The sequence below is a fragment of the Oncorhynchus masou genome, chromosome 31 (assembly GCF_036934945.1).
Source record: "Oncorhynchus masou masou isolate Uvic2021 chromosome 31, UVic_Omas_1.1, whole genome shotgun sequence".
NCBI classification, from domain to species: Eukaryota; Metazoa; Chordata; class Actinopteri; order Salmoniformes; family Salmonidae; genus Oncorhynchus; species Oncorhynchus masou.
The window spans coordinates 52099862-52114039 of record NC_088242.1 but is presented as its reverse complement, the minus strand read 5'-3'; the positions used below and the strand labels follow the sequence as shown (position 1 = coordinate 52114039).

Here is a 14178-nt window from a genome sequence, read left to right as displayed (position 1 = left end):
AGATAATTAGTTGGTCAGGCCAGGGTGTGACATGGGTTTATGTTATTGTGTTGTCGTATTGGGGTTTTTGTAGGCATTGGGATTGTGGTTGATTAGGGGTGTGTTTAGTTTAGGTTTGGCTGCCTGAGGCGGTTCTCAATCAGAGTCAGGTGATTCTTGTTGTCTCTGATGGGGAACCGTATTTAGGTAGCCTGGATTTCACTGTGTATTTCGTGGGTGATTGTTCCTGTCTCTGTGTAGTTTCACCAGATAGGCTCGGTCACTTTGGTTTTTCTTTTTACTTGTTTTGGAAGAGAAGAGAATGAGCGCCATTCTCCTTGCGGAGATGGTGCTAAATACATCAACACGGTCGGTCCCTGGGATTGGGCTGGCCAACACGATTCGGTTTGCTTGGAAGGAAATGGAGTTGGAGCCTTTAGGACGGGAATCTTTTGGAAGGATAATATTGATGGGGATTCTAAAGCTGACGGTGAAGGACGTGTTTTGTTTCCAAGGCAACTCGTTGGAGGGAGCATACGACGTGGCACTATATACAGAAGAAAAACACGATGATATCCTGAGAAGGGCAAGAGTAGTGGGAGGTGAGAGGCCGATGTGCCACTACGAAATAACAAGCCTGGCGCAGAATAACTTTAGGGTTGTAACTGTCAACATTTACAACCCTTACGTTAAGGACAAAGAGGTGAGGGCTTTTCTGGGGAGATACATGGATAACGTCTCCTCAGCAAGGCACCTCAAAGACTCCCTTGGGTTTTGGAATGGGAGGAGAGGACCCAAAGGGACATGGTGGCTACCTCCATCCTCCTGCTATGTTCTCCCTAGGGGCTGACGTTGTTTTATGCACGTCAGCCCCCATTTTGCAGGCGCTGTATGGCCTACGGTCACATATTCGCCTCGTGCAGTACAAGAAAATGCAGATTTTGTGCATCTGAGGATCACGAGGCGAGGGATTGTGACAAGCCTAAGACGTGCCATAGGTGTGGCTCGTCAGCACACCTGTGGCGGGGGTGCCCGGCCCGTCAGAGGTCATATGCGTCTGCGGCTGGGGGGGGGGGCAGGAGCGGGGGATGGGGGAAGAAGAGGAGGGGAAGGAAGCACGCCTCATGACCAGAGTACAGGTCCAGAGGGGAAGGCCACAAGAAAGGAAGAGGATCAAGAAGCGGCGGATGGAAGAGAGAAGGAAACGGAAGGCACGGGAGTAGGAGAACCAGGAAAAGCGGCGGAAGAAGGCAACCAAGTGGAGGAGCATGAGAGAGAAGAAAGCGAGGGAGGAGTGGTGGAGAAGGAGACGGTGGAAGAGCATGTGGACTGGGGGGAAAGTGCCCTGGTGGAAGAGATGAGGGGTATGGTGGAGGAGCTGGTGGGGGGAGGGTGGTATCTCTCCACTGCCGCCATCACCAAAGAAGAGAATGAAGAGGAGGGTGCGATTGGCCGACAGTGAGGGGGAGGGGATGGCCAAGAGAGTGATGGGGGTGGGAGAAACCTCTGGGTTGCTGCTGGTTTCCCCAGGCCCTCAACTTCTGTTGGGTGGGGACACACCTAACAAGACTCAGGACTGGGTACAGGAGGAGGTGGGGAGTTTTTTGTTTGGGGACTCAGCCTCCCCAATTTTTTTCCAAACCAGCTGCAACACTGGGGAGGGGGAGGATTGTGGGGGTAGACCCAGGGTGCAGGGCACCCCGGAGCCAAACACTATTCATGCATCCTGGGATGGTGTGATGGAGGAAGAGGGGGGGATGTCGGGATTACGGATGGTGTTCTCACCGGTAGATATGGAGCAGGGGAGCATCGGGTGAGTCTCCTGTTTTTTTTTTCTGTCTGGGTTTAGAATTTGAGTGTATTACATGTTTATATTTTTTCATGGAGTCTAATTTTACTTTTGTTAGTTTAAATGTAAGGGGTTTAAGGGATTTTGTTAAGAGGAGGGCGATTTTTAGTTATTTGGAGGGTGTGGGGTTTGATTTTTGTTTTTTACAGGAGGTTCACCTGAGGGATGGAGGGGATGTTAGCAGGTTTAAGAGGGAGTGGGACAAGGGGGAGTCGGTTTGGGGTGTTTGGGGGGTGCACTCATCGGGGGTAGGGATTTTGTGTGGGCACAGGGAGGTAAAAGTGGAGGATTCTTTTGTGGTAATGCAGGGGAGGGTTATAGGGGTGGATGTCACGATAAGGGATTGTAAATTTAGATTAGTGGTGGTGTATGGGCCACAGGTGGTGGCAGACAGGAGGGAGATGGTGGACTGTCTGACGCCCCTGTGTGTCACAAATAGGAAATTAGTGATAGGGGGGGGATTTTAATACAGATTTAGGAAGAGGGGGGGATAGCAGTGCAGGCGCAGTGCAGGCGCCATTGCCAGGCTAATGGCTTGCCATGGTCTGGTAGATGGTGGTCTGCACACTACTCCGAGGCTCGACTATATTTTTGTACCCAGGTCTTTGGGTAAGTTGTCTGGGCGGCTGTTGCCTGTTTTCTTTTCGGATCACGACGGGGTGCTCCTGCAGGTGGGGTCGCCAGTCTGCCTCTTTGGTAGGGGGTACTGGAAGCTAGATCGGGATGTGCTGGAGGAGCAGGCTTTTGTTGACGGGTTTTATGGTTTCTTTTGGAGGCTTGAGGGCCTCCAGTCCATGTGCGAGGGGGTGTTAGAGTGGTGGGAATTAGTTAAGGTGAGGATTAGGGCTTTTATAATAGGGTATTGCAAGAGGAAAAAAAGGGAGGAGAGGAGGGAGGTGGATCGTATCCAAAGGTTAATTGAACTCGAATACGAGGCAGGCAACCTCGGCGGGTCGTTTGACTGGGAGAGATCCGCAACCCTAAAGGCGCAGCTCAGGGAGTTGCAGGAGCGGAAGGCTCGAGTTTTCCTGGAGCGTGCGCATAGTGGCTTTCTAGAACATAATGAGACTTGTTCTGCTATGTTCTTTAAGTTGGTTAGGTCAAGACAGAGTAGGAAGGTAATGCATGGTGTTAGGGAAGAAAATGGTAGTATAGTTAGAGAACCAGAGGATATGGTCAGGGTGACAACTGATCATTTCCAAGGTTTATTTAAGGAAAGGGAAATAGATGTAGAGCAGGGAAATGTGTTTTTAGAACACTTGTCAGGCGGTTGCCGGAGGACATTAGAGAAGTGATGGAGGCCCAGATCTCACTAGAAGAGGTTGAGAGCGCTCTTAGGAGGATGGGAAAAGGGAAGGTGCCTGGGATGGATGGGCTGCCGGCTGAGTTTTATCTCAAGTTTTGGGGTATACTTGGACCAGTGGTCCTCAAAGTCTTGAAGGCCATCCTTGAGACGGGGTCCCGGGGGGATCAATGGCTGTTGGTGTGCTGTCACTTTTATATAAGAAGGGGGAAGTAACAGACCTTGGCAACTGGCGGCCGTTGACCATGCTGTGTGTAGATTACAAGCTACTTGCAAAGGTTTTAGCAGACCGGTTGCGCACATCCCTTCCCTACGTCGTTCATGAGGATCAGACGTGCGGGGTAGAGGGCCGCTCTATTAGATGGAACCTACAGTTAATCAGGGACTCCATCGCTTGGGTTGAAGATAGAGGACTGCCTTTTATGGTAGCAGCGCTAGATCAGGCGAAAGCCTTCGATCGCGTGAATAGATCCTTTTTATTCAGAGTGTTAGGTCGATTAGGATTTGGGGAGAAGTTTATAGGATGGATTCGTACATTATATGTCGGAGCGGGGTGCCGAGTTAGTGTAAATAGTCACTTGGGTGACGTTTTTGACTTCTCATCTGGGGTCAGGCAGGGGTGCCCACTCTCGGCTCTCCTCTTCGTTCTGTACATGGAGCCTCTGGGGGCTGCCATTAGGGCAGACACAGGGGTGGAAGGTTTGCTGATCCCTGGAAGTGGTGGGCTGCGTGTTAAGATGACGCAGTACGCCGACGACACTTCCTCGCTGTTGTGCAAGGACTCGTGCCTGACAAGGTCCCTTGCCATCTTTGGGGATTTCACCCGCACGTCGGGAGCAGTTCTGAACCATGCAAAGTCTTCCGTCAAGTTTTTCGGAAGATGGCGCGGTAGAACGGATGTGCCTGGGGGGTTATCTCTCTGTGAGGGGGCCCTGAGGATTCTCGGGGTCCTTTTTGAGACCTCCGGCTCAGCGACACTAAACTGGAACATGCTTATCGCAGTGGTACAGAGGAAGCTAGCAATGTGGAAAGCTAGGTATTTGTCTTTTATGGGCAAAGTCCTGGTCCTAAAGGTGGATGTGTTGCCGTCTCTTTTGTATTTGGCATACATCTACCCATTGCCGGCTTGTCTGAGGAGGCCTCTAGTGAGGCTTGTGTTTCAGTTTATGTGGAGTGGCAGGTGCGAGTGGGTCGCCAGGGCATGCATGATCTGTCCCATCGGGGAGGGAGGTAAGGGGGTACCACATTTCCCCCTCAAGCTGGACACAATTTTTGTTTCTTTCTTGTTAACGGAGCTTGCTCAGCCAGTGACACACCCGTCCGGTTACCTCCTGCGGGTATTTTTCTCGTGTCAGGCGAGAAGCATAATGGTGTGGTCTAACACGGGTCCTCGGGCGGAACAGCTGCCGTGGCACTTTGGTCATGCGGCCAAGTGGCTGCTTGCGCACCCTGAGGTTGAAGTTGCCCGAGTAGGTTTAGATCATAGGCACCTGTACGAGGAGGTCAGAAAGGCAGGGAGTCCGGCGCCTGTAGTGGGCATCTCGGAAGTGGTCTGGGAGGGAGTGCAGGCGCGGGGTCTGGACAACAGGCTCAAGGACCTGAATTGGATGAGCCTTCATAAGTGTTTGCCGGTACGTTCCATCTTGTACCGTTATAGTTTGGTGCAATCCCCCACCTGTCCAATATCCTCTTGTGGCAGGGAGGAGACTGTGCGCCATGTATTTTGGGACTGTGCCTTTGCCGGAGTAGTATGGGCTAGGGCACGGGTGTTGTTAGGTTTGGTAAAGGGGGATTTTGTATTGACGTGGGCCAGGTTAGAGAGGGGTGTAGGGAGAGCGAGAGGGACGGATAGGGACAGGTTTCTGCTCTGGCTTCTCATGAGTCTCTTTAAACGGGGGCTGTGGGAAGCAAGGCAGAACATGGTGAAGACAGGGAGAGATTGGGGGGTGGAAGGGATAGTGAGGAGGGTGGAAGGAGATTTGAGGGGGAGGATGAAGAGGGATGAGAGGAAGTGGGGGGAGGGGGGTTTAGGGCTGGGTGTCATTTAGATTTGTAAGAGGATAGATTAGGGACGGGGAGATAAGGAAAGGTATTTTGTAGGGTGACGGGGAGGGAAGATGCTCACCTGAGGTTTTGTTTGGGGTTTATGTTTAGTTTAATTACTTTAATTAAAATACCATTATTTGAGTATGTATGTAAATTATGAGTTGTAAAGAATGAATGGTATTGAAGATAAATTATTTTTTATAAAAAAAAAATAGGCTGTAATTAGGTTTCACGTTCCGTTTTGTTGTTTTGTATTTATTAGTTATTTCATGTATCGTTCCGTTTTTTCTTCATTAAAAACATGAGTAACCAACACGCTGCATTTCGGTCCGACTCTCTTTCGACAAGCGAAGAACGCCGTTACAGAATCACCCACCACACACGGACCGAGCAGCGTGTTAACAGGCAAAAGCCACAGAAGAGGCAACAGAAGCAGATCCAGTGGGAGAGGCTGCACCACTTGAAGAATTGGACATGGGAGGAAGAACTGGACGGAAAAGGACCCTGGGCTCAGCCTGGTGAATATCGTCGCCCCAAGGAGGAACTAGAGGCGGCTAAAGCGGAGAGGCGCTGGTATGAGGAGGCAGCACGGCGACGTGGATGTAAGCCCGGGAATCAGCCCCAAAAATTTCTTGGGGGGGGGCTTTCAGGGAGTATGTCTACGCCAGGTAGGAGACCTGCGCAAACTCCCTGTGCTTACCGGGGGGCTAGAGAGACCGGGCAGGCACCGTGTTATGCAGTGGTGCGCACGGTGTCCCCAGTGCGGGTGCATAGCCCGGTGAGGTATATTTCAGCTCCGCGTATCGGTCGGGCTAGATTGAGCGTCGAGCCAAATGCCATGAAGCCGGCTCTACGCACCTGGTCCCCAGTGCGTCTCCTTGGGCCGGCTTACATGGCACCAGCCTTGCGCTCGGTGTCTCCGGTTCGCCTACATAGCCCAGTGCGGGCTATTCCACCTCGCCGCACTGCCAGGGCGACCGAGAGTATTCAACCGGGTAAGGTTGGGCAGGCTCGGTGCTCAAGAGCTCCAGTGCGCCTGCACGGTCCGGTCTATCCAGTACCACCCCCACACCCCAGTCCTCCGGTAGCAGCTCTCCGCACCAGGCTTCCTGTGCGTGTCCTCGGCCCAATACCACCAGTGCCAGCACCACGCATCAGGCCTACAGTGCGCTTCTCCTCTCCTGCGCTGTCGGAGCCTTTCTCCTCTCCTGCGCTGCCAGAGCCTCCCGCCTGTTCAGCGCTTCTAGAGCCTTTCTCCTCTCCTGCGCTGCCGGAGCCTCCCGCCTGTTCAGCGCTTCTAGAGCCTTCCTCCTCTACAGCGCTGCCGGAGCCCCCTGCCTGTTCGGAGCAGCCAGAGCTGCCAGTCTGCATGGAGCAGCTAGAGCTGCCAGTCTGCATGGAGCAGCCAGAGCTGCCAGTCTGCATGGAGCAGCTAGAGCTGCCAGTCTGCAAGGAGCTGCCAGTCTGCAAGGAGCTGCCAGAGCTGCCAGTCTGCATGGAGCTGCTAGTCTGCATGGAGCTGCCAGTCTGCAAGGAGCTGCCAGTCTGCAATGAGCTGCCAGTCTGCAAGGAGTTGCCAGTCTGCATGGAGCTGCCAGTCTGCAAGGAGCTGCCAGAGCTGCCAGTCTGCATGGAGCTGCTAGTCTGCATGGAGCTGCCAGTCTGCAAGGAGCTGCCAGTCTGCAATGAGCTGCCAGTCTGCAAGGAGTTGCCAGTCTGCATGGAGCTGCCAGTCTGCAAGGAGCTGCCAGTCTGCAAGGAGCTGCCAGTTTGCAAGGAGCTGCGAGTTTGCAAGGAGCTGCCAGTCTGCAAGGAGCTGCCAGTCTGCTAGGAGCTGCCAGTCTGCATGGAACAGTCAGAGCTGTCAGTCTGCAAGAAGCCGCCAGAGCCGCCAGTCAGCATGGAGCAGCCAGAGCCGTCAGTCAGCATGAAGCAGCCAGAGCCGTCAGTCTGCCAGGATCCGCCAGTCAGCCAGACTCTTCCAGATCTGCCAGTCAGCCAGACTCTTCCAGATCTGCCAGTCAGCCAGACTCTTCCAGATCTGCCAGTCAGCCAGACTCTTCCAGATCTGCCAGTCAACCAGACTCTTCCAGATCTGCCAGTCAACCAGACTCTTCCAGATCTGCCAGTCAACCAGACTCTTCCAGATCTGCCAGTCAATCAGACTCTTCCAGATCTGCCAGTCAGTCAGACTTTTCCAGATCTGCCAGTCAGCCAGACTCTTCCAGATCTGCCAGTCAGCCAGACTCTTCCAGATCCGCCAGTCAGCCAGACTCTTCCAGATCCGCCAGTCAGCCAGACTCTTCCAGATCTGCCAGTCAACTAGACTCTTCCAGATCTGCTAGTCAACCAGACTCTTCCAGATCTGCTAGTCAACCAGACTCTTCCAGATCTGCTAGTCAACCAGACTCTTCCAGATCTGCTAGTCAACCAGAATCTTCCAGATCCGCCAGTCAGCCAGGATCTGCCAGAACTGCCAGCCAGCCAGGATCTGCCGGATTCAACTGCCTGGCTGGGCTTCCTCTCAGTGCTGGGCTGCCCCTCAGTCCCGAGCTGCCCCTCATTGCTGAGTTTCCCCTCAGTCCCGAGCTGCTTCAGTCCCGAGCTGCCCCTCAGTCACGAGCTACTCCTCAGTTCAGTGGGGTTCTGGGTGAGGACTATTAGGCCATGGTCGGCGGCGAGGGTGGATTATCCCAGGACGCGAAGGGGAGGAACTATGACATTTATGGAGTGGGGTCCACGTCCCGAGCCGGAACCGCCACCATGGACAGACGCCCACCCGGACCCTCCCTATGGTTTTGAGGTGCATCCGGGAGTCCGCACCTTAGGGGGGGGGGGGTCCTGTCACGCCTTGGTCTTAGTATTTTGTGTTCTAGATGATTAGTTGGTCAGGCATTGGGATTGTGGTTGATTAGGGGTGTGTTTAGTTTAGGTTTGGCTGCCTGAGGCGGTTCTCAATCAGAGTCAGGTGATTCCTGTTGTCTCTGATGGGGAACCGTATTTAGGTAGCCTGGGTTTCACTGTGTATTTCGTGGGTGATTGTTCCTGTCTCTGTGTAGTTTCACCAGATAGGCTGTAATTAGGTTTCACGTTCTGTTTTGTTGTTTTGTATTTATTAGTTATTTCATGTATCGTTCCGTTTTTTCTTCATTAAAAACATGAGTAACCAACACGCTGTGTCACGTAGAGTAGGCCAGAAGGCTAAACTGGATAACCTAACCTCTATCAAAATAAAAAGATGGCGGAACCGCAAAAGTTCTTCTGTGCAAAGGTGTTTATTTACAAGTGATTCCGGAACAAAAAACAACAGTACTGCCATCAACGTCTACCTTATGGGACAGCTTAAAAACAATGCTGCCCCATCCACAGCTCAATCCAAACTGCCTCTCTATGACTGAAAGAGAGGCTCCTTTTGTAGGGCTAGCCCCTCCCCTCAGAACAATTAACCCTAATTAATTAATCAATTAACAATAGAAACCTACATTTTCCATGAACTAAACATACTAAAGGATATACATTGCAACACGGTTTTAAACAATATCACAACATAACATTTACAACATTACATCACTACTGACAATATCTTTCAATATGCCCATATGCATTAATGAGCCATTTGGGACAGGCACTATAAAGCCAACCCAATTCCCTTAGCTCGGGTCCTTTTCCAGCATACCCGGAAGCTACAGAGATGGAGAGAGAGGAACAGAACAAACAAACAATGCGCTCATCCACAACATTGATAAGTATAATAATTGTATCTCTCAAATATGAGCATTGACAAGTGTGAAATGCATGCACCAAGACAGAAGTTAATTTGTGTGTCGACCCACATTGTTAACTTATCTTATAATGGCGCAGGGAGGAGTGATGAATATGTGTGTGCGTTAAAGAACCAAATGCTGCCCGCGGCCAGTGACGGACTTCTACGTCACACGCTGCATTTCGGTCCGACTCTCTTTCGACAAGCGAAGAACGCCGTTACAATTCTATTATTTTACATGAATATTACATGGCGATCAGCGAACACGTGTTGATCCTGGTCCACTGAAAGTTAGCCACACAGGCTTTTCTGTCTAAGTGTTTGTAGAGTCTCCAGTGCTTCAGACTCCTCACCCTTCCACATCGCTGGGTCCAGTCCTTGAGTCTTGAATCCCGGAGAACAAGTATAGCACAGTCAGATAACAAGCACCAAATGTACATGGACACTGTGACTCTCTATTTCTCCTTGTCAACAGACAATACTGCAAACAGTACTGCACACAGTACGTGAGGAATAACAGGATGTAACAGTTCTGGATATCACAATGGTGGAAATGTGTCAAGCACTATATTATACTGTACAATCACACTGTTGTTCCACCAGGTGTTAATGAAACAAAAAGAGTAGATTTCGGTCAAGTTAAAATGACCTTCCATTAAAAAAAGACTCCACTTCCATACGGTCGGAGTCCCTTTCTGACAACTGCTGATGCAAAAGGGGATTTATACAGTGCCTTCAGAAAGTCTTGACTTTTTCTACATTTTGTTGTGTTACAAAGTGGGATTAAAATGGATTTAACGCTGTCGGTGTGATCACGGCGAAACAGCTTTGCACACCTAGATTGTACAATATTTGGGCATTATTCTTCAAACGTTTCTTTAAGCTCTGTCAAGTTGGTTGTTGATCATTACTAGACAACCATTTTCAGGTCTTGCAATATATTTTCAAGCAGATTTAAGTCAACCCGGTAACTCAGCCACTCAGGAACATTCCCTGTCATTCTTGGTAAGCAACTCCAGTGTAGATTTGGCCTTGTGTCTTAGGTCATTGTCCCACTGAAAGGTGAATTAATCTCCCAGTCTTTGGTGGAAAGCAGACTGAACCAGGTTTTCCTAAGGATTTTGCCTGTGGTTAGCTCCATTCCGTTTATTTTTTATCCTGGAAAAACTCCCCAGTCCTTAACAATTACAAGCATACCCATAACATGATGCAGTCACCACTATGCTTGAACATTTGGAGTGTGGTACTCAGTAACGTGTTGTATTGGATTTGCCCAAAACATAACACTGTATTCAGGACAAAAAGGTAATTGCTTTGCCACATTTCTTGCAGTATCACAAGTGCCTTGTTGCAAACAGGATGCATGTAAAGGTGAAATAAAAAAAAACAGAAAAATGTTTTGGAATATTTGTATTCTGTACAGGTTTCCTTCTTTTCACTCTGTCAATTAGGTTAGTTTTGTGGAGTAACTATAATCTTGTTGATTCATCCTCAGTTTTCTCCTATCACAGCCATTAAAGTCTGTTTTAAAGTCACCATTGGCCTCATTGTGAAATCCCTGAGCGGTTTCCAGAAACGGAGTTAGGAAGGACGCCTGTATCTTTGTAATGACTGGGTGTATTGATACACCATCCAAAGCATAATGCATGCACCAAGGGTTAACCCCCTCGATTCGATGTCTGTGCCCCACATAAACAAACAAAAATCCCCATCAAAATCTGTCTAGAGATATCCACCACATGCACCAATGGCGGCCTTCCACATCTGCGGAACATGAGACATCCCGAAAATCAATCCTCTCACCAAAATGTCTGTAGCGTTCAAACGAATACGAAAGGAATGGAAAGATGAAGCTCTCAATTTTGCTCTACAACCCCCACAAGCGTCACGGGAACCATCTGAAGCTAGCCCGGTACCAGTTTAAAATGTTTTATTCAATGCGTTTCTGTGGGTTAATAGCAAGAAGGCCAAATTCAATGTTTCATCAAATAATTGGTTTGATACCTAAAAGGGTCCTGAAATTCAAAATCAAATACCTTAATAAATGATCCTTGGTATGACCATCTTAAAACAACTACATATGTTAGCTTTGTAGAACCTCCCCCCATAACAAAGGGTTGAATACTTATTGACTCAAGCCATTTAAGCTTACATTATGGGGTATTGATTGTAGGCCAGTGGCACAAAATATAAATGCAATCCATTTTAAATTCAGGCTGTAACAACAAAATGTGGGAAAAGTCCAGGGTTTTGAATACTTTCCGAAGCCACTGTAAAAATACATCTGATTGATTGATTACAGTCCAGTTGTTCTTGTGTGATGGTGGGCATGGGTTTCCTAGGCAGCTCTAGCCTGTTCCCTATGGCCTGGAACTTCTTGAAGGTCAGCAGAGGACTGCCGCTGTCCTTCTCAATTATCCTGATAACAGCAGAAACATGAGGGACAGTGGGATTAAAACATTGACATCTGGGCCCATATTCATGAAACTAATCAGAGTAAGTGATGATCTAAGATCAGGTCCTTTAGGTAAGGTGTACACTTACCCAAAAGTTTGATTTGATTTGATTATCCTGTTCTTGTGATCTTACTCATTATTTATCTCAAAGGCATAACTGATCCTAGATTAGCACTTCTACTCTGAGACAGTTTCTGAATACTTGGCCCGAGGTAACTTTGTAGAAATGTCAATAATAATACTGTTGGTGTGGGGAAATGATGCTGTTAATAAAAATGTCTTCTTTGGTATGACGCTACAAGCTTGGCACACCTGTATTTGAGGGGTTTCTCCCATTCTTCTCTGCAGATTCTCTCAAGCTCTGTCAGGTTGGATGGGGAGTGTTGCTGCACAGCCATTTTCAGGTCTCTCCAGAGATGTTTGATCGTGTTCAAGTCTGTCTGTTGTCTGTGTGCTTAGGGTTGTTGTCCTGTTGGAAGGTGAACCTTCACCCCAGTCTGAGGTCCTGAGCACTCCGGAGCAGGTTTTCATCGAGGATCTGTTTGTACTTTGCTCCGTTCATCTGTGCCCCGATCCTGACTAGTCTCCCAGTCACCGCCGCTGAAAAACATCCCCACAGCATGATGCTGCCACCACCATGCTTCACCGTAGGGATGGTGCCAGGTTTCCTCCAGAGGTGACGCTTGGCATTCAGACCAAAGAGTTCAATCTTGGTTTCATCAGACCAGAGAATCTTGTTTCTCATGGTCTGAGAGTCTTTAGGTGCCTTTTGTCAAACTCCAAGCGGGCTGTCATGTGCCTTTTACTGAGGAGTGGCTTCCGTCTGGCCACTCTACCATATAGGCCTGATTGGTAGAGTGCTGCAGAGATGGTTGTCTTTCTGGATGGTTCTCTCATCTCCACAGAGGAACTCTGGAACTCTGTCAGAGTGACCAACGGGTTCTTGGTCACCTTCCTGACGAAGGCCATTCTCCCCCGAATGCTCAGTTTGGCTGGACAGCCAGCTCTAGGAAGAGCTTGATGGTTTCAAACTTCATCCATTTAAGAATGATGGAGGCCACTGTGTTCTTGGGGACCTTTAATGCTACATAATTAATTTGGTACCCTTCCCCAGATCTGTGCCTCGACACAATCCTGTCTTGGAGCTCTACAGACAATTCCTTCGACCTCATGGCTTGGTTTTTGCGCTGACATGCACTGTCAACTGTAGGACTTATAGACAGGTGTGTGCCTTTCTAAATCATGTACAATCAATTGGACTCCAATCAATGTAATGTATCAAAATGTGGAAAAAGTCAAGGGGTCTGAATACTTTTTGAAGGCACTGTAAATGTAGAGGTAGAAATGATTAAAACATAATTTCAAGATTAAAATAGAGCATTACATTTTTAAATGCCAATTGATTCTGATCTGGCAATCTTTGCACATCAACAAACTGGTTGTTTCAAGTTAACTACACAGTACATAATTTCTCAGCACAATTCAAAACATCATAATGCCAATACAGTTTTACTTTTCAGTCTTTGAAATTCTGTAGTTTTTACATTTAGTAAAATCTAAAATCCTACTGTATAAATGATTTATAGTCAAATTGTAAAGTAAACATAGTCATGATAGTCATAGTACTTGATTTGATCATCGTTATCAAGTTGTTATTCATCTTCTCCATTACTCATATACAGGATGTACAACAAAGTACATATAAAATATATATTTAACAAATGATAATAAAATGGCAGCATCATGACTCATTATAGAACAGCGGGCAGTATCTACATAGCCATTCCCTAACCATGTCCAGATGAAGTTACAGCACGTCATCTATATCGGTGCTGGCTGGAGCCTTTCAGACCTTCCTATTGGATCATTCCCTGTTGTGGGCCGAGCCAAACAGGCGTATCAAGAGCCCCCATGAGTCTCCAGCAGAAACATGGTTTGTAATGGCCTGGCACTGCCACCCTACCGGGCCGCCACTCCCAAGTCTGGCACGGTGACTGCCTCCCTGCTTAGCTATTTCATCTCCTCACTGCTTGGAGCCTGCACACGTTGTGTGGTGTGACACCACTGAGCTTTGGGACTCTCTGCTGTAGGAAGTAAAACATCAAAACTCTTTCAGTTGGTTCTACATCAGTGAGAGCTTTTCCCCCTTTGACCTCCGGAGCTTTGCTCGCAGCATGTGTGTCTTTCGAACATCGATCACATTTATGTAACCAACTGTGCTCTAGTTTAGTTACAGTAACATAGGCTGAATGGAAGCTACTGTGCTGACAATAGAAGTTGTGGAAATGTGAAAGTAGAAATGATAATCTTATTGATCCCTCCCGGGCAAAATACCCCACCAATACTGCACTTTACACTGTCCTGGGGTTCTGGATCTTCTGGAACCTGAGTCTGGACTTTTCTGCTCAGTGCTCCCACTGCTCCGCTGCTGCTTCCCTTTCATTGACATGGAGGGAGAAATGTCATGTTGTACACTAAAGATATGGTTGACATGTTCAAACTATGTATTCCGTGCGTCCTCCTCCTCTCCCGAAAACTCAGTGTTCACGGCCTATAATTGGACATGTTCTTAGATGTGCCGTTTCCCTACCCGCTAGCATTTTCTCAATTTACACTCTTATTTTCCAGTTGGCTCTTCTCTATCCAGCAATCAACCGTGTTGAATATGCCAACCGGAAACAGTTTGAGCTCAAAATTCAAACACTATTCAAATCACTATTGAATGTACAGTTATCGGACTAATCAGAATTGGGAGACATAACTTCCAATGACATGGGTAGGT

The 14178-nt window shown here is 48.5% G+C and overlaps 1 pseudogene; it reads right to left on the bottom strand.

The window, feature by feature from the left end:
• LOC135524963 (cryptochrome-2-like) overlaps positions 1 to 14178 on the bottom strand; it is a 51381-nt pseudogene that overhangs the window by 6203 nt on the left and 31000 nt on the right.